This window comes from Phyllostomus hastatus, unplaced genomic scaffold, assembly GCF_019186645.2.
Source record: "Phyllostomus hastatus isolate PE091 unplaced genomic scaffold, TTU_PhHast_1.1 phas_scaffold_1674, whole genome shotgun sequence".
Taxonomy (NCBI): domain Eukaryota; kingdom Metazoa; phylum Chordata; class Mammalia; order Chiroptera; family Phyllostomidae; genus Phyllostomus; species Phyllostomus hastatus.
In genome coordinates this window covers 13,533,932-13,560,484 of record NW_025334011.1, presented here as the reverse complement: position 1 = coordinate 13,560,484, position 26,553 = coordinate 13,533,932, and the positions used below count along the sequence as shown (strand labels likewise).

The 26,553-nt window shown below is 38.1% G+C and overlaps 1 protein-coding gene and 1 pseudogene across 9 annotated transcripts in view; one reads left to right on the top strand and one right to left on the bottom strand.

Moving 5' to 3' along the window:
- The window catches only part of ABI1 (abl interactor 1), a 118,811-nt gene that overhangs the window by 84,799 nt on the left and 7,459 nt on the right, over positions 1 to 26,553 (bottom strand). The gene's annotated exons all lie outside the window — the stretch shown is intronic.
- On the top strand, positions 16,445 to 16,821 carry LOC123831102 (annotated as a pseudogene).

Here is a 26,553-nt window from a genome sequence, read left to right as displayed (position 1 = left end):
GGCTTCTATACCATCTTAACCAAGGACAACAAATTGGAGAGAAATGACCAAAGGAATGACAAATTTGGGCTCCCAAGTGTGGTAAATTGTTGCAAGGAAACTAGGAAAAGTATGGTAGATAAGCGTTGTTTAGTAAAGTTTGTTTTGTGTACCATATAATTTTAATTAACTGGAAGGAAAAGACTAGAGAAAGCTTTCTCAGGAGAGCTGAGAATGTTTTTGATCTATAAAACAATTAATGCTCTATGCATGGGTTCTATAAATGAAACAAAAATTAAACATCTAGCCCTGGATTGAGCACTGGCCTGTGAACTAAAGGGTTGCCAGTTCAATTCCCAGTCAGGGCACATGCCTGGGTTGAGGGCGAGGTCCCCAGGTGGGGGCACATGAGAGGCAACCATACACTAATGTTTTCTCTCCCTCCCTTCCTCTAATAATAAATAAAATATTTTTTAAAAATTAAACATTTAACACTTTCTACAGTATTCCTCATCAAAGTAACAAATTTATATCTTTTATTCATATCCAAATAGATGTGACTTTGCAAGGAAATTACTTAAGAGAATGTAGTATAATGCATAATTTCACAAACTGCTAGGTAAGGTGGTTGTTAATACCGTCACAATCAGCCTACTCTGAATTAACCAATTTAAAAACAAAGTACCTCTGGTTTAAAAAAAAGGGTCCTATAAATACCAAGAAAAGTACCTTGTCCTACCACTGACTATTTTCCCACTTATACCAGTTTACAATACAGTCTTACAGAATTAGTCTTGGTTGTCTCTATTCTGTGATTTAATAGCCATATTTTCCAAATCAAAAATCAGAACTAGTATGATACTATCTGACAAACTACATTTACCCTAACTTCTTAACCTGTTACATGAAAGTAAAAGAAAAATAAAAGTATGAGAATCAGTTGAGACATCTTTATTGAAATCAACTAAATTATTAAATTACAGATATTCCAAAAATAATACAATATATAGTCACTCTCATACCTATTCCAAATAAAAATCTGGCAGGTGAACAGAGAAATATTCTGTTCATACACATCAATTATAACATAGAAAGAGACAAAAAGGGAAAATATTTTCTTTATAAATTACTATATATGGAATCCAAACCAAATGATTTAACCAAGAAGAAATCCAAGTACCAATTAAAGGGAAACAAAAGCATTAAAAAGAAAACTAACAAAATATGTGTAAGACCTATACAAGGAGTACCACAAAACTCTGATGAACAAAATAAACAATTAAATGAAAGGAGAGATATTCCATGGTCATGGATAGAAAGACTCCCTATTGTCAAGATGTTACTTCTTTCCAAATTGATCTATAAATTCAATGTAATCCCAATAAAAACCCCAGCAAGTTATTTTGTAAAAATCAGCAAAGTGATTCTGAAGTTTATATGAAACGGTAATGTCACCAAGATAGCCAAAGACACCCTTCATCAAATCCACCTTCAACAACAATGTGGCATCCATACACAGACACAAGTGCCTCTGTGGGAGCTGTGGGATTTAGAGAGGAGACTGTGAAACGTTAGCGGAACCCAAGATCAAGAAGAGCTGTTTTAGAGAGGCCTGCACCCAGGCACTGACCCAACTGTGCTCTTGGCTACAGAGTTGGAACCAGCTCCATACCAGAGGACTCAGCTACAGCCCCATTTAGCTTTGCTTATGACACCAGCACCAAATACTAAAGGACCTGGGAGGACTCTCACCCATTTGTGCATTAGGTAATAGACATATGGACATTGATCCTAGATGTGGATTCTGAAGTGGTTCCAATCCCTTGTAGCTGTAGTCCAGGAGCTCCCATAGAACACTAATTTAGACAATCGCCACAGACAAGAGAACCTTTGTGGAAGTCCAGGAGTGTAGTGGGTAAGGTCCAGCCCACCAGTGGAGCAAAAAAATCTAAGCTACTATGGACTGGAAAGGATAAGATAAACATTTTTATTTTAATCAAGTTTATCCCACCTATAAGACAGCACAGCTCAATGCCAAGAAAGCTCTTCTCAGACAATAATTTCTCCCAGAGGTAATGTGAGAGTGTGTGAGGGAGTGCCCTACTCCCCCAGCTTTGTGACACACTGCCAAAGAAGCCTATTTCTCTCTCGCCCCATCCAGAAATACCAAGTAGTGAGCAGCTAGGAGACCGGCACTTACACCTTCAAATGAAACAGGTTGTGGATCTTACTAAGTAGGTCAAAAACTCCATTTAAAAAGCCTGGGCCATGAGCTGCTAGGAAAGCTCTGCCTGGAGATTCCCCCAAACTGCCCCACAGGCACTGCCAGTGCCTCATGTGCCTGACCCACACACACCCCCACCTCAGCACTGGCTTCTAGGGTGAGTGAGCTTTTTGCAAAAGGCCAGTGAGCATGCATGGAAACCAGCACAAATCTGCAGGCCTGAGAGAGATCATAAACTTGGGCTTGCAAGGCCCACCCTTGGGAAAGCAAAGAGGAGGCTGTTAGCAACCAGCCTGGTGCTTTGCAGATTGAGAGAAGACACACAACTTAAGAATTCTGCCACAAGGAGGAGCAAGAAACATGGAGCAGGCATATGTACATAAGACCTGAAAAAGCACCTGAATCCCTAGCAGGGCTGACAGACGCTATTCCTCATGTGAGCTCAATCAATAAAAACCAAAGGAGGTGACTACTACTTCGAATGTGAAAGACAGCAACACAGAATTCAAGTAAAATGAAAATTCAAAGAAACATAAAAACCATCAAAGGCTCACAATAATTTTCCAGTAACCAACACCCAAAGACATGGGAATGCTTCAATTAACCCAATAGGGGCTTCTGGCCAACACGGAGGCACAAGTAGATATGCTTCGCTTCCTTGCACAACCAAAAGAAGGATAACGACCAGTTTAAAAACAAAAACCAATCACAACTGCCAGAAAATCAGACTGTATAGAAGTTCAACAACCAAGGAGTTAAAGAAAAAAAAATTCATCCAGATTAGTAGGAGGGGCAGAGGTGGGCAGTTGGGACAGAGAGGACATGCGGCAAGGCAGTAGCTGGTGGACCAGGTGTACTTCCTGGTTTATGCCACATTTGTGTACAGATAAACTAGGAGGTACAATTGTAAAGGGAGACAGACCACACAACACAGGCTTCCAGTGCAGGAAAATAAAGCCTCAAAAACCTCTGCCTATAAAACCTTGAGGTGGTTGCCACAGCAGGAGAAAGTGCCAGTCTAACAGGAGGGTCTGCTGGAGGGGCCCACGGGGTCCTAGAATATACACAAGAAGCCCACCCACCTGGGAATCAGCACCAGAACTGCACCTTGAAGGGCGAAATTCCACAATTTGCATGTGGGTGGTGGGGGAAGTGGCTGAAAGCAGAGCAAAAGCAGAGCAAGTGACACTGGTCTCTGACCCCTCCCCCACATACAGCACTGCAATACAGTGAAGTGGGTTGCCCTACCCTGGCCAATACCTAAGGCTCTGCTCCTTACAACAGGTGCATCCAAAGAAATATGGCCCATATGAAAGAACAGATCAAAACTCCACGAAAAGAACTAAGTGATGAGGAGAGAGCCAACCTATCAGATGCGGAGTTCAAAAAACTGGTAATCAGGATGCTCATAGAAATGACTGAGTATGGTCATGAAATAAAGGAAGAAGTGATGGCTATACAAAGTGAAATAAAGATATACAGGGAACCAACAGTCAAGGGAAGGAAACCAGGACACAAACCAATGATCTGGAACAAAAGGAAGATATAAACATTTAACCCGAACAGAATGAAGAAACAAGAATTCAAAAAAATGAGGAGAAGCTTAAGAACCTCTGGGACAACTTTAAACATTCCAATATCCAAATCACATGGGTGCCAGAAGGAGAAAAGGAAGACCAAGAATTGAAAACTTATTTGAACAAATAATGAAGGAGAACTTCCCCAGTCTGGCAAAGGAAACAGACTTCCAGGAAGTCCAGGAAGCCCAGAGAGTCCCAAAGAAGTTGTACCCAAAGAAGCACACACCAAGGCACATCATAATTACATTACCCAAGATGAAAGATAAGGACAAGAGAAAAGGAGGCAGTTGCCTGCAAAGGAGTTCCCACAAGACTCTCAGCTGATTTCTCAAAAGAAACCTTGCAGGTAAGAAAGGGCTGGAAAGAAGTATTCAAAGTCATGAAAGGCAAAGACCTACATCCAAGATTATTCTATCCAGCAAAACTGTCCTTTAGAATGGAAGGGCAGAAAAAAGTGCTTCCCAGATAAGGTCAAGTTAAAGGAGCTCATCGTCACCAAGCCCCTATTATATGAAATGTTAAAGGGACTTATCTAAGAAAAAGAAGATCAAAACTATGAACAGTAAAATAACAACAAACTCACAACTATGAACAAATGAGCCTAAAAAAAACAAAAACTACACAACCAGAACAGGAAAAGAATCACAGAAATGGAGATCACATGAAGGGTAATGAGCAAGGAGGCAAGAGAATGAGGGGGAAGGTACAGGGAGTAAGAAGCATAATTGGTAGGTACAAAATACACAGGGGGAGGTTAAAACAAGGATAGGAAATGAGGAAGCCAAAGAAAGCATAGGTACAGCCCATGGACATAAACTAAGGGACAGGGTAAATGCTGGAGGCAATGGGAGTACAGGGTGGAGGGGGACAAAGGGGAGAAAAAACAATGGGACAATTATAACAGTATGATCAATAAAATACACTTAAAAAAATAAAACCACCAGATTTAAGCACACACACACAAAAAACCCAACCCAATAAACAATTCCAATACCTGTTTCAAGGAAGCTCAATGACCTACAAGTTAAAGATAACTTAATGAAATCAATAAAAACAATACAAACAGATCATAATGAAGAATTAAACAGAAATGAATGAAATAAAGAATTCAACAGAGACCATCAACAGCAGTATAGATCAACAGATGAAGGAATCTGAAGTATAAGATAGGAACTTTGAAATTATGCAGTTATAGAAGAACAAAGGAAAAGTATGAAAAAGAAGGACACATGGACAAAGACAACAGGGAGGAGGGGAGGACTGAATGTGATGTGAGAGGGCAGTGGATAGGCCAGGGGAGAGTAATGGGAGAAAAATGGGGACAACTGTAATTGAACAATAAAAATGAAAATTAAAAACAGTAGGAAAAAAGCCAATGTGATTTTGGGATACCATAACAAGAAAATTTGTGAATTATTAGACTCCCATAAGAAGAGAGGGAGAAGAGGGCAAGAAGCTTACTTAAAACTATAATAGCAGAGAACTTCTCAAATATGGGATGAGAGTAGGACATCCAAGTTCATGAAGCCCACAGGTTCTCAAACACATTCGAGTCAAAGCAATCTCCAAGTCACATTACAAGGAAACTGTCAACATCCAAAGACAAAAAGAGACTCTTAAGAAACAGCAAGAAACAAGAAACTTGTCACCTACAAGGGAATCCCCATAAGGCTGTCAACAGATTTTTCAGCAGAAACCTTACTCTTCACAGAGTGGCAGGATATATTCAAACTGCTGAAAGAAAAAACTGCCAGACAGGAATACTTTATCCTGCAAAGTTTTTCAGAAATGAAGCATCAAGGCCCCGGCCAGGTAGTTCTGTTGGTTAGAGCATTGTCCTGATACCCCACAGTTCCAGGTTTGATCCCTGGTCAGGGCAAATACAAGAATCAACCAATGAATGCATTAAAAAGTGAAACAACAAATCAATGTCTTTGTCTCTCTGAGGAAGGGAGGAAGGGAGGGAAGGTAAAGAGTGTTCCAGGAAAGAAAAACTGAGGATGTTTGTCACCATTAGACCCTCATTATGGGAAATGCTGAAAGGGGTTCTTTTAGCTGAAAGATAAAGATAAGTATATTCCAACTAGCAACACATTCCCCTCAAGGACACACAGGTCATTCTCCAGAACAGATCCTATGTTATAGAGTTTATTCTGGTATTATTCTTTAGTAACTATTGTATTATTTTTCGATACAAACAACTGTGAACCTACTTTTGCTCCATCCTGTATAATACTGAAATTATACCTAAGAATAAGCCAGAGAAAGACAAATATCACATGATTTCACTTATATCTGGACTCTAATGAACAAAATGGAAAAAAAAAAGAAAAATAGAAAAAGACTCAAATATAGAGAATAAGACTGACCGTTGTTAGAGGGGAGGGGAGCTAGAGGGACTGAATGAAAAAGGTGAAGGCAGCCCTGGCTGGTGTGGCTCAGTTGATTGGAGCATCGCCCCCTCCCCCAAACCAAAAAGTCAAAGGTTCAATTCCTGGTTAGGGCATATGCCCAGGTTTGCAGGTTTAGTCCCCAGTCAGGGCACATGCAAGGGGCAGCGAATTGATATTTCTCTTTCATATCAATGTTTCTCTCCCTTTCTTTCTCCCTCCCTTCCCCTCTCTTTAAAATCAATATACATGTCCTCAGGTGAGGATAAAAAAAATGGGGGAAGGGATTAAACAATACAAATTGGTATTACAGAATAGCCACAGAGATAAGTATTACAGCATAGGAAATAAAGTCAATAATGTCGAGATAAGTATAGGGCCAGCTGGATAATTGAAGCAGTGGGTAGACCACTCAGCAAAGCACATGATTTTATAACCACTTTGCTGTACCCCTGAAACTAATACAGAATAATACTGAATGTAAACTGTAACTGAAAAATAAACTTTAAAAAACCATACCAAGGATCTTTTCTGACCACAACTAGATATCAGTAACAGGAGGAAAACTGGAAACCTAGAAAAAATCAATAAATTCCTACAAACATACAACCTACCAAGCCTGAATCATGAAGAACTAGAAAATCTGAACACAGCAATAATAAGTAAGGAGATCAAATCAGTAATCGGTTATATCCCAAGGGAAAAAGTCATTACAAGATGGTTTCCCTGGTGAATTCTACCAAACATTGAAAGAAGAATGAATGCAAACCTTTCTTAGACTCAATACACTGCCAAACTTATTTCACAAGGCCAGCATTATCTTTATACGAAAGCCAAATAAGAACAGTACCAAAAAACTATAGGCCCATAACCCCAATCAATATACATACAAAATTTCACAACATATTAACAAACTGAATTCAACAGCACAATAAAAGCCCGGCCCTGGCTGGGTAGCTCAGCTGGTCAGAGCATTGTCCTGATTCACCAACACTACAGGTTCAATCTCTAGTCAGGGCACATACAAGCAGCAATCAGTGAATGCATTAATAAGTGAAAAAACAAATCTCTCTCCTGTCTCTCTCACTTAAAAAATATCAATTAAAAAATCATACACCATAATCAAGTAGGATTTTATTCCTGGGATGCAAGGATGGTTCAACACACACAAATCAATAATTGTGATGGTACACATTAATAGAATTAAATATAAAAATCATATCATCGTCTCAATATAATGCAGAGAAAGTATTTGACAAAGTTCAACATCCTCTCATGATAAAAACTGTCAACAAACTGGGTATGAAAGAAATGTACTTCAACATAATAAAGGTCATATATCTATCATACTAACAACATACTCTAAGGTGAAAGGCTGAAAGACTCTCCCCTAAGATTAGGAACAAGACAAGAGTGCTCATTCTAACCACTCCTAATCTGCATAGTACTGGGAAGTTTTAGCCAGAGCAATTAGACAGGAAAATGAAATAAAAGGCATCCAAATCAGAAAGGAAGCAGTAAAACAGTCTCTTTGCAGATTAGATGGTTTTCTATATATAAAATTCTAAAGACTCCCACCAAGAAAATGTTAGAATGAGAGAACTCAGTAAATTTGCAAGATATAAAATCAGCACACAGAAATCAGTTGCATTTCTACACACTAACAATGAAGTATCTGAAATTGTTTTTAAAATCCTGTTAATGGCATACAAATAAAGTACATCAAAAGTAATAAAATACAATTTTAACAATGTATTTGTATTTAAGCTATACAATAGCATTAGAAACAATAAAGTATATAGGACTATATCTAAGTAAAAAAATCTGTGCTGTGAAAAGTATTAGACTTTGATGAAAGAAATTTAAAACACAAATAAATGGAAAGATATCCCATGTTAATGGATTAAAAAATTAATATTGTTAAAATGTCCGTATTACCCAAAGCCATCAATAGACAGTGCAATACCTATCAAAATTCCAATGGCCTTTTTCAGATAGGAAAAAAAAAATCCTAAATTTTGCATGGAACCACAAAAAGATCCCAAATAGGCAAAGCAATTTTGGGGAGGAAGAACAAATGTGAAGACATCACACTTCCTGATTTTGAACTATACTACAAAGCTAAACTAATCAAAAGTGTGCGGCTTCCTGACTACAACGTCAGAGCTGAGTCATTGTGACAGACCATATGGACTGCAAAGCCTAAAATAGTTATTATCTGGTCCTTTGCTGAAAACATCTGCCCACTCATGTTTCAAACAGTGATTCCAACCACAATGTGTCCCCCTAGTGAGCATTAAAAGAAAAATTCCAGAGCCCTGGACGACACCTAACCCTCACTTCCCCCCTAAAAAAATTACAATTACATTGGTCTAGTGTAGGGCCATTTAGCTACTACTGTATCAGTACAAAAATGTATACAATAAAACAGGAAAACAGACAAGATAAAAACCATGATATCCATTGTAAAAGATAAAGGCAAGATGTTAATATACTGTTTATCACAGAAACCAGAGTACTATGTAATAAACTGAAGCCATGAATTTCGCTCTGATCTCCATCAATGCACAAAAATAAAAAAACAAGTTCATTATATAATTTATATAGCCATGAGCTTAAAACATCTTAGTGGAAGCAAACTTTTTTCTAAGACTTCTGTCTGACTGTAAAAGGAATGTTTTAATCCAATTCTTCTCAGTGATGCAAATATATCATTTACTCCTCTCACAAAACCCCACCTTTTCACTCAGATACAAAACATTACAAAATAAAAACCTCAATAATGGCAGAATTTTCATACAGATGGTACCATGCTGCCTTTCCTTCCTTTTTTTTTTTTTTTTTTTGAGAGGATGGGGAATAAGGATGAGTAAAAGAAATGCACAACTGAAATTGAGACAAGTGGCTCTACATTCTACAGCTATTAATAAATTCTAATAATAAATCTACTAATGCAAACGGTCCCCAAGTTATGACACTTACTTCATATAAAAGTGATTTATTCAGGTCTTTAACTCATTTCTCCTGCATTTACCCCCTTACTCAATGGTCTCTGTTGATTATACCAAATACATCTAGACAAAGGAACAGAATATATATTATGACATAGCAAAAGTACAATTTCATCTTACCAATATTAAATTTAAAACATGGTTTCTCTGTTTTCAAACATGGGAAACACCTAACTGGTTTTCTACAGTTTAATGAAGCAGTTTGGGTGCACAGGGTGGGTGGGGCAAAAGGAGGTTTACAGGTATGAGTATGCAAAAAACAGTTTACTCTTATATTATTATTATTTTCCATAAGAACTGTAAACCTCCTTTTGCCCCACCATGTCTTTTTCAATGAGACCTCATCTCCACTACCCTCTCTCCTGCATCTTACACGGTCAAAAGCAAACTTCTTATAGCTCTCTCAAACATGCCTTAGTACACATGCTGTTTCTATTACCTACCACCCTTCCCTCCAAACTCCCCCTTCCTCTTAACTCTTTAAACTCACGACTCAGCAAAATTCACTCTATGAGAAGCCTTCCCTGAAAACCCCAAACAGGGCACTGTTCCTCAGAATTTTCTCTAGAAGTTCTTTCTCAAAAGGAACAGTTCTCAATCCACATATAAGTCACTATATGTTGAAAGTATTTATAAAAAGAGTCTAAGTATCGAAATATGTCAAGGCCCATAACATAGTAGGTTATGGCAGGACATCAAAATTAGTATTAGAAGGAAAAAACTGCACCTCAATCTCATGCCCCAACAGTATATAGTCAGAGACCTTGGTGTCCCTTTCCTTTTCTCCCTCTCCCCACTTCACCCACAGCCAAGTAACAATCAAGGCTCATTCCTATTTTCCAACCCACTGCTCTGCCAATCAATTCAACTGTGGAGGAGTAAAACCTAGAAAGTGTCAGAACCAAGTGTGTACTAAAGGCTGAAAAAGAAAGGGTCTCTAGATTCACTTCTGTGACTGCAAACTACCTTCTGTGGACATATTAGCTTTATGTTGGAGGAGAAGAGCTACAAGTTAAATAAGTCATCTATAAATTCTTCCTTTTTCTATCTACCCATATTTCCTTCACCAAGGCTTACTGATTCTCACTTTCATCTATTCCTTCTGATTTCAATCTTAACAATACCTATATCAATTCAAGAAATACTCTTTATATCTGGACAGATGTAACAGTCCTCTAACTGGTCACTCAGTCCCTTCACAAATCCATCCTGGAACAATGCCAGATGAATCTTCCTGAAGCACTTCATCCTTGGTGCAAAAAGTAAAAGGATACGAAAGAAACTTAAAGACAGTTTTGGGGAAGGTATGAGTAGGAATATGGAGAGAAGAAAAAAGGGAATCATAGGTTTTGCTTTTAAGACAAGGGTACTATTTGAATCCTTTATAGGAATTTATTAACTACCTAAATGCTTAAAAAAATTACGCTTGACCATTTTTTTCCTTTCCATAAGCAAAATTCTATTGACTGCCGAAATTAAAATTAAAAATCTTTCAAAAATGACAATTATTTTCTACTATACAGAACATTGCCTCATTTAAATATAAGTACTATAGATTGATTTTCTCTTCCCTAAATTTAAGGTTTTATAATCTATCACTCAATGCTGTGTATATATAACTATTATATCACATATAACACAGACATCATGACACCACAAACCTAGAATAGTCTTTCACAGAGCAGGCAATTAATAGATAATTGTTGAATATGAAGAAACTACTTGCTGAATTACTTCTAACTCATCCATATAGCCTCAAACACTTCTCTTTCTGGAAAATAAAAACAGGTAGTCAGCAGCCTACTCCATAATGATTCCAGGCACCAAAGAGTTTAGATAATTCACCATTTCCTACTATCACATCTAGGCTAGCTTCCACCCAATCTCTTCTTGAGCTCCTTCCAATGTATTGTCAAACCTACTTCCAATCTGTTCTCCACTCTAAACAAGAATAATCTTCTCAGAAAGTAAAAATGATAATGTCAACCCACTGCTTAAAACTTTCAATGTCTTCTTATCAGCTTCAGAAAAAAAGATTAATATCCTTATCAGCTATAAAGCCTTTTCTGATCTAGTCGCTACTTGACTCCTCACAAATGACTATCCCCTCTTTGTTCACTATGTTCTAAGGCACACAGGTCTATTAACTTGTTTAAAATCACTGGGCTTTTACTCACCTTTGGGCCTATATACATAATGTTCCTGTTCCCTCTGCTAGAGACATTGTTTTTCCTTCCCTAAAAATGTCTTGATTAACATACATTCATCCTTCAGATCTCAACTCCAACACTACTACTATAAGGGGGCAAAAATAATTTTCCTCCCACCTTCTAAGTTTTTCTAGCTGGGCTAATAATCAAATTAATATGAGACAGATTAATAAGGGAATATGTGCAAAATTTATTATGGATTTACATTCAGGAGTTCCATAAGAATGAGATTCAAAGATACATTGGGCAGTTGAGGTTTACATGTCATTTTGGACAGAGGAGGAGGCAGGGACCTTGGATTTCAAACGGAAAGCAGGTAATTTACAGATAGATGAGAAAGGGTGAACAAATTCTTGCTGGGCCACTCAAACAATGGGACACAGAGAGAAGTTCAACAAACAGGCTTTGCTAGATTTCTTCCTGTCTGTCAAATTAGTTCATATTATGATGCTAAGGTGATGATGCTCCTTTCCGTTAAGCAGGTTTTTCTATCTCAGGCAGGTAAAAGGAGAGGATCAGAGGTTTCTTTCTGAATTTGCTCTTTCTTAATAACCAGCATAAAATCACTATCCCTAAAGACATATTTTGGGGTGACTAAACTTTGGTCCCCTTCAGTTCTCTGACACACCAAGCTAACTGGAGGCACCTGATACTCTATGTCAACATGTAACTAGGTGCAGCCAGGGCACCCCCCCACACCCCGCCACAAAGAGGGATTTGTAACAGAGTCCAGAATTTGGGGTATACAGGAAGTATTAAAAATATATAAATGTCCTCACCCCCACAAGTCTGAACTGGGCGATGGGACACATGGAGCAGGGTCACTGAGAGTTATTGTGCACATTAACAATTGGGCCAGCTTCCTATATAATATACAAAAATGGTTATTTAACATTATCTATAACAGCTGGTTAGTTTCGTAGATATGTTAAGTAGCTGTGGTTATGCTCTGAGTCAGGGAGACGGGAGTGACTTCCATCCATGACACAACTGGGAGGCAACTCCACCTGGTCACAGTGCCTGCATAAAAGCTTGGAGATGGTTCGCTCCATACCACAGGACCACACCTGCCCAGACTTACTATGGCAGCCAAGAAAAGCTGGAAAAAAATACAGGAATGCAAGCACACACAGCCAACTGTGGAAGGAGTCAGTAATGGGGTTGCAGAGGAAAATTCACTCTGGGATTTAAACCCAGGTGTGGCAGCCATGGGTTGGAACCATGCGGTTTTGGGGCTCCCTTTGCCCATGATGGGGGCTTAGGAAGCAGGAGAGACAATGCAGGACTAGGGACAGAGCAACGGGAGACCTAGTCTTTTCCTCCCTGAGGGAAGGAAAAGAGTGAAAGGACTCTTGCTGGTGGACCATGAGAAGGTGCTATGCAGAGATCATGGCAACACAGCCAATGCTGCTGGGAACCCCAGAAGTCCTACCAACCAAGCACAGATTACTGGCAAGAACTGGGGGCTAGCTAAGCCACAGAATTCTATTTTTTTTTCCTGAGATATGGTACCCCTGACTGGGCAAAGAAGGGAAAGGAAGGACTATGTGTGTTTGTGGGCGTTTTAAAGGACTTTGGGATTCTTTTTTTTAAGATTTTATTTATTTATTTTTAGAGAGGGAAGGGAGGGAGAAAGAGAGAGAGAGAAACATCAATGTGCGGTTGCTGGGGGTCATGGCCTGCAACCCAGGCATGTACCCTGACTGGGAATCGAACCTATGACACTTTGGTTCGCAGCCCGCACTCAATCCACTGAGCTACGCCAGCCAGGGCAACTTTGGGATTTTAACGAAGGCATTAAGTCATTACTCTAAGTCTGTGTAACTTTCAAATAGATAGTTTCTTTCCTTTTCGCCAAACTCTGGCATTGAGAGCCATAATTCCAATTCCCAGGCAGGGGCCAGGGCAAAAAGTACAGGGATACCTCAGGAGGCGGGGTCCACTGGTAACAGTATCTTGTCCCCCACTCTGGGTCTGTTCTGTAACAAACATGTATTTCCCTAGATAAAATGTATTCTAATATGTGATTTCTATCATTAGTGGGGGAAGCAGAGATTATATCTGATTTACAAAACACAATCTGGCACAAAATAGGCAGTAAAAAGATGCTGAATAACTAAACAAAATGAAATGGGGTACAGAGAGAGAGATCCCCAGGAAACCCTCATAGCCTTTGGTTGGGGGCTGTGGGGAGCAGACCAAACGGCAGTTAGAATACTTTTCATAACAATGGCAAGCTGGTATCTAGATAACAGCTGTGCTACCGCCCAGGGGGCAAAGGGTGAGTACCGGGCTTTCAGAATATATGGTGACTCCTAGAGCCTGCATGAGAGGCAGAGGCCTAAGGCAGGAAGGTGTTCCCCCTGCATCACTGAGTCAAGCTTGCCCTGACTAAAGGTGGCAGCCAAAGAATGTAAACGATATGGGAAACTGGCAAATGCAGTTCATCGTGGGAGAAGCCACATGGTCATATAGGAAACTCTGGGTCAGGATTTAAACTTAGGGCAGGCAAAAGGAGGCTGGTCCACTATGGACAGCCATGATGTAGCAACTAAGCAGAGAGGGAGAGGCTGATCCACCATGAGGGCTGAGAAAATAGGTAGCAGCTGTGCTCGTCTATAGTAAAAAAAAGCAGTCTGAAAGACGGAGAGATTCAGCCATGCTGTCAGTAGTGAGACAAGAGCTATACAGGTGGAGTGAGTAGAGGAGAAGGAGCCATGATGCAGCAGCTAGGCAGTTTGTAATCAGAATTCAACCATGCAGCCTGGTATAGTAAGGGAAAGAGCAGCATGCTACTGCTCTGATTGTGCATCCTCTGGATGACTCGTAAGCCATCAAGAACTCTGTCTTGCAAGATGCTGATTCTTAGGACATGGGACATATGGAAAGACCACTCTCTTAGGATTTGTTCCTTTCCTGGACTTCACCATGATCCAGTGAACCACGACACATGCCTTCCTGGACATTACATGGAAGCTGATGACAACACATGCCAGATCCTGAAGGAGAAAGCTGCTGCGAGACTATTTGCACAGCCAGCCAGCTTAAGCACAAATAAGCATATAGGGAACTACTGGGCTTGACTTTCACTTTTAGCCTTTTGGGGAGCAAGGGATGTGCTGGGTCTCAAGGAAGAACAAGTCTCTGAGCATAACTACTCTCAGCACTTCCAAGGTTAGAGTACTGTAAATAAAATTTTTTCTTCCAACACTAATTGTTGAGTTATACACCAAGGCACGAGGTGAACAGGCCTCTGTCTGCTCATTTACAATATGACAAACTAATACATTGTCATACTGTGAAGTATGTTACATATAATTATACATATTTCCTTTTACTGAGCATTTCTCCTGGCACTTCTATGGTTCCAACTTGAGATCTTGTAAGGTTTCTTCAAATCAAATTTGGAACATACTCAAATTAGAAATAAGTTAAATGACTGCTACATCATTTTAAAATTAGTATTTCATACTACTTCATAAAAATTATATAATTCAGACAACTTCCTATTAACCAAATAAATTTAATCAGATTATAAAATTTTTGGCATGGGTGAAATTTGGAGGATACATATATCCAAATTAGTGCTACTTAGAGGTAAAATATGCAGAGCAATAGTAAGACCCAGAATATTAAAAAAAAACTATGCAAAATAATGAACATGGTACATACTATGCTAAGAAAACCCTTACACAAGGAACTTTAAATTTTTTATGAGGTAATACTCAAGCTACTTCAGCCAGAGATGCTTACTGCTATAAAATTATACTTGGAATTCAAACTCCCATTAGTATCACAAAAGGAAGGCATTAAGTCTACTAAGCCAATCATACCAAAGTTTCTTAAAGTATGGTCTTAAGAATACTAAAGATCCCTAAGTTTCTTTCAGGAGGTCCACATGGTCAAAACTATTTTCATAATAATACCAGCTATTTGCCATCTTTTCTTTTTTATTTATCCAAAAATATTTTCCTTTAATAAAAATTGCACGTCCATGTGTTTAATGGAAAACAATTAAAATGTTACAGAAACAGTCCGTTAAATAAATGTGTTTCAGATGACGTAATCTCTCTGCAAAATCTGTGCATATTCTAGTGACATATTCAAAAGCAGATCTTGATAAGAATTCAACTGATCAACTGATGCTATAGGATAAGTTCTATAGGATTCAGATTGAAAGTCAGCAACATCTGATCAAGTAAGTCTCCATACTAATATTTGAATTCCATGGCCTTGAGGTAGGAATCATCAAGTTTTGTCATGTAGCCAAATTTCTACTGAGCACAAAACTATTAAGATTTCCTACTCAAGGTGTCTCGAGGTCTGGCCTTGTATGAAGAATGCTGACTAAAGACAAGTTCTCCTATTTTTGCAGAAGTTCAGTGCTGACCTCTGCTAGCCTCACGTTAGTCTTTTTAGTTTATTTACCAATGACTTTCTACCTTCTGATTCTTCTAAGTGGAGTTGCTTAGATTTTTCCAATTTGATTTTATTACTGTCTCCAGAAGTTTCCATTTTGGAGAGTTTAGATTCCAAATTTTTATTTCAGAGCTCCAACTAACTTCTTATTGAAGCATTATCATACTCTGTTAACTGTTCTGAGTTTTCTCTGCATCTGTAAGAATAGACTGACTTCTTTAATTGTTCTACTCTATCTTTTTTTTTTAAGATGTTATTTTTTTTGGGGGGGGAGAGAGAGAGAGAGAGAGAGAGAAACATCAACGTGCAGTTGCTGGGGGTTATGGCCTGCAACCCAGGAATGTACCCTGGCTGGGAATCGAACCTGGGCCACTTTGGTTCCCAGCCCCGTGCTCAATCCACTGAGCTACGCCAGCCAGGGCATTCTACTCTATCTTGTCTTTGTGTTGATATCTGCACTGATGATTCAAAAGCCAAGTTGACTAAACTACTACCCTCCTGGCATAAATCAAGGGAGTATCACCAACTGTACTAGCAGTCAATGTATTCTCTACTGCCAACCATTCACAGGAAAAAAGCCAGCTTCACTTAAAAATGTTTTTAATGAGCTTCCCAGTTTGGGGCCAGCATAATGGCTCCCACAAAGAAGGGTGGTATAAGAAAGGCCGTTCTGCCATCAATGAGGTAGTGACCAGAGAAAACACTATCAACATTCACAAGTGCATCCACAGAGCAGGTTTCAAGAAGCATGCCCCTCAGGCGCTCAAAAAGATCCAGAAATTTGCCATGAAGGAGATGGAAACTCCAGATGTACACGTTGATACACACTCAACAAAATTGCCTGGGCCAAAGGAATAAAGAATGTCCATACCATTACCAGGTACAGTTGTCCAGAAAACATAATGAGGATGAAGATTCACCAAACATGCTCTATACATATGTCACCTAAGTACCTATCACCACTTTCAAAAATCTACAAAGTTAATGTGGATGAGGACTAAGTGCTGATCATCAAATAGTTAAAACACTGCCAAAAAATAATGTTCTTAATTTTATTAAATCTTGACCTTTAGGATGCCTTTTAATATTCTGTGACAAAAGAGGAAGTCCATATCAAGTACTTCAGTTGCATTCAAAGTACAATGGTTGCCTTTAAGAAAAAGCATTTGTGCAGTTTATCTGCAAGCTAAATAAAGCCACTTTACCATGGAACTTCAAAAAACTGACTTCGTTGTTACTTCAAACAACAAATGACAAACTATGATTATTCAGATTAGGTATTTGGCAGACATGTTCCTAAAAATGAATGAAGTGAACCTATCATTCCAAGAAAAATAACTGGAAATACTTGTTGCCAAGAGTAAAACTAGAGCTTTCAAAAAAATTAGAATTTAGGAAACTGGTATCCATCAACGTGAGCTTGGAAGCTTTTCAATACTTACAGACTCACCTCATAACATCTGTGGTGATGTAAACAAATGTGATTCTTTGTCTCATATAATAAAATGTGCCAACATTCAGAACTGCATCACTCAGTCAACGAATATTTTCTGAAGGACCTATGCAAAAACTTTTAATATACTGGAGTATAAAATGTTCAGTGATAAAGTTTCATTGCACCCAATCTTTAAGAAACTACTATCTGCTGAGTTTTGAGGTAATATCAAAGAAATTATCCACAATTTAATCCACCAGTTATGAAAATACTCCTTTCTTTCCACGTACATGACTGGATGAAGCCAGATTTTCTCATATACTTCATCCAAAATAAGAATATCATAACACACTGAATGCAGAAGCAGATATGATAATCTAGCTTTCTTCTATAAGCCAGTCACTAAAGAAACTTTTAATAATGTAAAACAATGCCACTCTCCTCATTAAACTTTTTGTTATGGAAAACTATGGCATTTCTAAAAAAAATATTACTTATACTAAAACCACTACATATCATTTTAAATGAACTAGTATTTTAATCTTCTCATTGTAATTTTTGATAGTTAATATTGATAGATATAAACCACACAAAGAAAAGCTCTCTGGTATCAATACTTTTTAAGCAAACAAAGAGAATCCTGAGATCATAAGCTTCAGTCCTGCTGATCTGTATTGTAGAAAATTAGTCAAGGGATGAAATTAGACAGATAGTCTAATTTCACACACCCTCACCTGTATCTTCTCTCTTCAGTACACTTAGAAAAACTGATTTTAATATAAAGATTTAAAGAATATTTAGGAGGAATCACAATTAATAATAATTTGAATTAAATCATTTCCTGAACCTATTTATTCAATGTCTTGATGTCTTAATTACAAAATAGTAATCATTTAAACGTAACATTTGCTAACAACAAAATGAAAGGAATACATACAAGTAAAGCAAAGACATTTTTTAGAGGAAACTGAAGAATTAATGCAGAAATAAACTAATAAAAACAGAATTTTAGAGCTGGAAGTCAGAAACAAACTCTATTAAAAACTATCAAAATTGTCACTTTGGACATAATCTAGTTAAAACTTGTCCTTCTATAGAAGATAAAAAAGAATTAAAGGCTGGTTAAAATACAGAATGAGGCCCTGGCCAGGTAGCTCAGATGATTCCAGTGTCATTCCGATACACCAAGGTTGTGAGTTCAACCCCATCAGAGCATACGAAGAAACAACGAATGAATGCATAAATAGGTAGAATAACAAATCTATGTTTCTCTCTCTCCCCACCTTCTTCTCTCTGAAAAAAATATATAATATATATAATACAATATATATATTATATACTATATTTATATATAAATATAGTATATATCATATATACTATATTTATATATAAATATAGTATTATATTTATATATATATAGTATATATATACTATATATACTTTAGTATATATACTATACTATACTATATACTATAGTATATACTAAAGTATATACTATACTTTATATATAGTATATATACTATATATACTGTATATACTATATATACAATTATATTTATATATAAATATAGTATATATCATATATACTATATTTATATATAAATATAGTATATATCATATATACTATATTTATATATAAATATAGTATATATCATATATACTATATAATATATAGTATATATATTATAATAAAATATATAATATATACACACATACACACACACTGTGAGAAACAACCAAGTTTCCGGACTATAACTTTTAAGAGCTTTATGTGCCAGACACAGGAAGGCACTGGAGATACAGTAATAAACAAAACCAACCTAGACCTGCTTTCTCAAGAGACCAGCATCAAATGTCAAACAGGTGCAATGAGTGTTATAGAGAAAATATACAGGATTCTATGGGGGCCTTTAACAAGGTATAAACTGACCTGGTAGTACAGGGAAGAGGTCTCTACCAATGTAACCTCCTTATTACTGTCATCAACCAATATCCTTATCATTCCCTCCTTCTCTGAGGACTCTCCCATCTAACTCACTAGTTCACTATTACTACTATTCATTATTCTTAATGATGTCAACATTCACTCAGCTAATTCACCCAAAACCTTTGCCCCTCAGTCAATTCACCCCCTGAACTTAAACAATTGCTTTCCACTTTTCTTCACCAGTCAATATTGCCATGGTCATTACCTGTAATTACATCATTTCCAAAAACCTAGATTTCAAAAATCCCAAAATCCCACATTCTATCTCTGCAGTTGACTTACTCTACTACCTAATATCCCACCATCCTTTATTACCACTGAACTTTTCATCCATTAATCCTCCCAGTTTTTCACTATCCACAAACCAACTGAGTACAAATATAAAGTACACCCTGGCTGGTGTGGCTCAACGGAATGAATGCTGGCCTGGAAACCAAAGGGTTGCCAGTCCAGTTCCCAGTGGGGGCACATGCCTGGGTTGCAAACCACGTCCCCAACGGGGGGCACGTGAGAGGAAACCACACATTGACGTTTCTCTGCCTCTTTCTCCTGCCCTTCCCCTCTCTCTAAAAAATAAATAAAATCATTGAAAATAAATGATAAATAAAATACACATCAGAGTCCAAAAAGTAGGTACAAAAAAAGAATGTAAAATATTCCACTAATTATTTATCCTGATTACTTATTGGAATAATTATACTTTGAATGCACTGGTTTAAATAAATTATGTTATTAAAATTAATTTCAAACTGTGTCTTCATACTTTTTTAATGTGACTATTAGAAAATTTTTAAATTACATATGGCTCATATATTTCTATTAGTGCTAATCTATTCTGTGATGACTCCTAAATATTGATCTCCAACTTTGATTCTTCCCTAAACTGCAGCATGACTATCTGGCCTACCTGTTTGGTTGTCTAATCATTATCTCCTACTCAACATGTCTACTATAGTACCCTTGGGTTTTAAACTCTAATAATATTTTTATTTAACCTAATATACCCAAAATATTATTTCAAATGTGATATAAACAATTATCAATGAGATATTTTATATATTTTTTCATACCAAACCTTGAATCTAGTGTTTAGCACGTCTGGGATCAAACACAAAATTTTCACTGGATATAAAAAAACAGTACTCTTGATATCCTCCCACCCATGTACTACCATCTACTGGCATATTTTAAGAAGTTTTAGGATGTGGAAAGTTCCAGCCAAGATGGAGGCATAGGCAGAAATCCTCCATTCCTAGCAAAACCAGAAGTGCCAGAAAATCAAATTGCATGGAACTCTGGCAACCAAGGAATTAAAGAAAAAGTCAACCAGAACAACCAGACTGGTAAGAACCCGCTTCGAACCAGCATACCACCAAGCAGGGCCAGCTGACCAAAACCTTGGCAAAGCAGCAGACCAAGCAGTCAGGGCTGGCTGAAGGAGAAACTGAGACTCAGAGCTGACTGTGGACTATGGGGGTGGTTGCCACAGTGGGAGAAACTCTCAGTCTCACACAAAAGTTCTCTAGACAGTGAGGCTAGAGCCAAGCAAGCAAGCTGCATTGTTCCCTCTCTGACCCCTGCCCCACAGACAGCGCCACAGCACAGCAAAGAGGGTTGCCCTACCCTGGTGAATACCTAAGGTCCCGCCCCTTTACAACTTAACCATGTGCCAAGACAAAGAAATATGGGCCAAATGAAAGAACAGAGCAAAACTCCAAAAAGAGCGCTAAGTGATGAGGAGATAGCCAACCTATCTGATGGAGAATTTAAAGCTCTAGTAATCAAAAATCTCACAGAACTGATTGAACTTGTTCAAAAAATGAAAAGACAAATGAAAAATACCCAAAATGAAATAAAGCAAAATATTCAGGGAACCAATAGTCAAGGGAAGGTAACCAGGACTCAAAAGCAACAATTTGGAACAAAAGGAAAAAAATAAACACTCAACCAGAACAGAAAGGAAAAATAAGAATTCAAAAAAATGAAAAGAGACTTAGGAACTTCTGGGACAACCTGCAAGTTTCCAATATCTGAATCACAGGGGTGCCAAAAGGAGAGCAGCAGCAAAAAATTGAAAACTTATTTGAACAAATAATGAAGAAAAACTTCCCCAATCTGGCAAAGGAAACAGACTTCCAGGAAGTCCAGGAAGCCCACAGAGTCCCAAAGAAGTTGGACCCAAAGAGGAACACACCAAGGCACACCATCATTAAGTTATCCAAGATTAAAGATAAAGAAAGGATCATAAAAGCAACAAGAGGAAGGGAAAGAGTTACCTACAAAGGAGTTCCCACAAGACTCTCAGCTGATTTCGCAAAAGAAACCTTGCAGGCAAGAAGGGGCTGGACAGAAGTATTCAAAGTCATGAAAGGCAAGGACCTACACATCCAAGATTACTCTATCCAGCAAAGCTATACTTTAGAATGGAAGGGCAGTTCATCATCACCAAGCCCTTATTATATGAAATATTAAAGGGACTTATCTAAGAAAAAGAAGATGATCAAAACTATGAACAATGAAAGAACAAGCTCCCAACTATCAATGACTGAGCCTGAAAAAATAAATAAAAACCACACAAACTAGAACAGGAACAGACTCACAGATGGAGACCACACGGAGGGTTATCAGCAGGGAAGGGGAGAAGGGGAGAAAGGTATAGGGAAGAGGAAGCATAACTCGTAGGTACAAACTAGACAAGGGGAGGTTAAAAATAATATAGGAAATGGAGAAGCCAAAGAACTTATAGGTATAACCTATGGACATGAACTAAAGGAATGCAGGTGGTATGGGTGTGCAGGTTGGAGGAGAATAAAAGGAGGACAATGGGACAACTGTAATAGCATAATCAATAAAATATACTGAAAATAAATAAATAATAGTTAAAGCTGAAATAAAAAGCAGTTGAGCAAAGCCAAAGGGGGGAAAGAACTGAAGGTGGGGGGAAGGACTGAAGATAGGGGGTGGGCATGGGCTGGAGCGGGGTGGGGGGGGAGTGGTGATGGGAAAATGGAGACAACCATACTTGAACAACAATTAAAACACACACACACATAGCAGTTGAGATATCCAACTTCCACATCTTGTATACTATGTTTCATTTAACCTCTGAATAATACAATTCACATCTGATTGGGATATTAGATAATCTCACTAAACTGTTAGGGCGTTTGTTTGTTTTTAGTTTTTAAAATACACTATGACTGCCCTGATGGGTTTGACTCAGTTGGGCATCATCCCACAAAGCTAAAGGTTGAGGGTTTAATTCCTAGTCAGGGCACATGCTTGGGTTGTGGGTTCAGTCCCCACTCAGGAGGCATAAAAGAAGCAACCAATCAATGTTTCTCTCCTTCTCTACCTCCCTTCCTTCCCCTTCTCTAAAAATAAATAAAATCTTAAAAAAATATATTAATAAATAGAATACACTACGTCTAAAATACTTTCTGCCTTAGTATAAACAATATGAGTTTACCAACTATACAGCATAAAATTGAGACACATTCTTTATATGCTGTAGGTAGTAGTGATATTACAAGAAACCTGCACTGTCTAAGCTATCTATCCTTCTAAAAAGTTTAAAATTTATTCTATTACTATATTTTACATTACTCTGGTAATCAGGGAGAACATTACATTTACATATAAAGCAAAAAATTAAGCTGCACACCTTAATTTCTATCAATTCATACTAAAATTCTGAGTCTATGTCTGGAATTCACTCATTACACTGCAGTACAGTGACAGATAATTATACACGTCACAACAAAATTCCATTATGAACCACTCCTAGCTGTACATATGCAAAAGAACTGGAAACAGGCACTCAAACACTGTACATGAACATTCACAGCAGCACTCTTCACAATAGCTAAAAAGGTAGAAACCCACCAGTCCATCAACGAATGGATAGATTGTGCTATATACATACAGTAGAATATGCTTGATACAAGTGAAAAAAGCCAAACAAAAAGGCCACACAGTCTATGATTCCATTTACATGAAACAGAGAACAGACACATTCATAGAGACAGAAAGCAAATTGGTAGATGTCAAGTGCTAAGGGATAGGGATGGAAGTGAAATGAGTAATGGATAGGAATCTTTTTTAGAGGAATGATAAAAATGTTTTGGAACTAGACCAATGTGGTGGTCACGCAACTCTGTGAATATACTAAATAATACTGAACTGTACACTCTAAAATGGTAGGTTTTATATTAGATAAGTTATAACTCAACTTATAAAATCATTATAAAGCAAATAATAATACAGCTATATTCTAATCAACCTGTGACAGTGGCAGGAATCGCTAACAACATTTGCTGTAAATTAAAAATATACTGACTGTTTGGCCCTGGCCAGGCAGCTTAGCTGGTCAGCACATCATCCCGAGATGCCAAGGTTGTGGGTTTAATCCCAGGTCAGGGCACATACAAGAAGCAATCAATGAATGCATAAATACAGTGGAACAACAGGTCAATGTTTCCCTTTTTCTTTCTTTTTCTCTGTTTCTCTGTCTTTCTCTCAAATCAATAATTTTTTAAATGATAAAAATACATTAACTGCTTTAAAGCTTTCTCCTCTTTTTGCCACAATTATAGTAAAATTCATTATCTTTTTTTCCCCACATACAGAAGTTATGCAGTAGATTTAATAGGCCTCCATCTGTTAGAGATATGTACTAAAATATTTATGGATGCAATGATATGTCAAAGATGAGCTTTACAATAATGGTAGGGAGACAGGAAAGAAATATGGAGGAAAGGAGACAAGCTACAAGTAAATAACTGTTAAAACTGGGTGACAAATAGATGTGGGTTCAACTTCCAGTCAAGATGAAAGTATAAGCAGACATGGTTTGCCTCTTCTCACAACCACATCAAAATTACAACTAAAATACAGAACAACCATCACTTAGAATTGTCAGAAATCAAGCTGAATGTTAGTCTGACAACTACAGAATTAATGAAATCACATTCACCTAGATTGATAGGAGGAGCACAGACACAGAATGGGCCTGTCCCTCACCCACACGTGGTGGATAGAAACCCGGGAGGCATATCTCAGAAGTGAGGAATCCCAGACCCATACCAGGACCTCCAGCACAGTTCCAGTGCCAAGAAGATAAGCCCCCACAACTTCTGGCTGCAAAACTCAGCGGGGATTGAGTTGGTGAAAGAAACTTGAGCCCCAAGCAGTTCCTTTTAAAGAACCCACATATGGACTCACATACCCAGGCTCACTCTCTCTGATCTCCAGGACTGAGGAAACAGCTTGAAAGGCACCAAAGGTATACAGGGAGAAAATGAAGTATCTCACATCAAGGCAATCAGAGGCCATTATACCTTTTCTAAACCCTCCCTGCCACTCAGCCAGCAAGCCAGTGCCATATCTGAGGCTCCATCAACCTGGGTAACACTGTTTGATCCCCAATAGCAGATCCCAAGACTCCACCCACCCAATTTACAGGCCCACCTAAGCTCCTTTTTCATATGAATGACTAGTCTTGGCTCATATTTCACAACTTCCTAAATCCTCTCAAATAAGCAACAGCTGGCCTCAGTGAGCTCCAGGCCTTGTACTAGCAGCAGCCAGCCTAGATTCACAGCTTGCCTTCACTTGGGAATCTCCAAGCCCAGCACAAAAGGCAGCCATCTCACATAGCTTTATAGCTCAAGCAGGACGGCCCCGAGCAAAACACAGGTGCAGGGCTGATCTTGTCCTGCACCACCTGGGAAATGCACACCCAATGGACAGCTACAGACCATACTGGACCACCACTACCCTGCCCCTGCGCAGCTGATCCTCCGAGGGACAGACTGGTAGTAAGTGGTCACTGCCAATTCTCGCAGCTGACTGGCCTGGGTAACTCCCTCCCATTGATCTGCCAATAGCAATCAAGGCTCAGCTATAAGAAGAGGGTGTTCTGAGTCCACATGAAGGGCCCACCTTGAGTACCCAGCTTGAGTGATAGGGGAGGCTATGCCACTGGACCCTACAAGACACCTACTATATTAGGCCACACTACCAAGACATGGAGTCAATAGTAGCTCTATCTAATACATAGAAATAAACACAGGGAGCCTACCAAAATAAGGAGACAAAGAAACATGGCCCAAATGAAAGAACAAATCAAAACTCCAGAAAAAGAATCAGAAACAAAGGACACACTAATTAAAATAAAGAGCAATTTACAGGAAAACAACAGTAGAGTGGGTGAAGCTCAGAATCAAATCAATGATATGGAACATAAGAAAGCAAAAACAACCGTGCAGAACAAGAAGAAAAAAAGAATCCAAAAAAATGAGGATAACATAAGCAACCTCTGGGACAACTTCAAGGGGTCCAACGTTCACATCATAGGGGTACCAGCAGGAGGACAATGAATTAGAAATCTGTTTGAAAAAATAATGAAAGAAAACTTCCAAATTTGGTGAAGGAAGTAGACATGCAAGTTCACGAAGCACAGCAAGTCCCAAACAAGATGGACAAAAAGAGGCCCATTCAAAGACATTCATAATTAAATGCCAAAGGTTGAAGACAAAGAGAGAATCTTAAAAAGCAGCAAGAGAAGTAGTTACCTACAGGAGAGTTCCCATAAAATGGTCAGCTGATTTATCAAAAGAAACTTTGCAGGCTAGAAGGAAGTGGCAAGAAATATTCAGTCATGAAAAGCAGGGACCTACAGTCAAGAATGTTCTACCCAGTAAAGCTATAATTTAGAATTGAAGAGCAGATAAAGAGCTTCCTAGACAAGAAAAAACTAAAGGAGTTCATCACCAAACCATTATTACATGAAATGTTCAAGGAACGTATTTAAGAATAAAACGATCAAAACTATGAACAATAAAACAGCAAAAAATACAAAAGCTATCAACAATTCAATCTAAAAAAAAACTAAGCAAACAAGAACAGAAACAGAATCGTGGATACAGAGAGCGTTTTGATGGCTGCCTGATGAGAGGGGGTTGTAAGGAAATGGGTGAAGAGGTTAGGGGATTAAGAAGTACAATTAGGTAGTTATAGAATAGCCATGGGAATGTGAAGTACAGTATAGGAAATAGAGTAGCCAAAAGACATACACATGACTCATGGACATGAACAATGGTGGGGAGAATTTGCCTGAGGGATTAGGGGTTACTGGGTAGAGGGGGGGTAAAGGGGGAAAACAAGACAACTATAATAGCATAATTATTAAAATACAATTTTTAAAAAATAAAAAGTATGGGGGTTCATTATCTATTCTCTCCATTTCTGTATATGTTTGGAATCTTCTATGATGAGTTATTAATTACTATGCTAATGATTAATAAATAAGACTTAA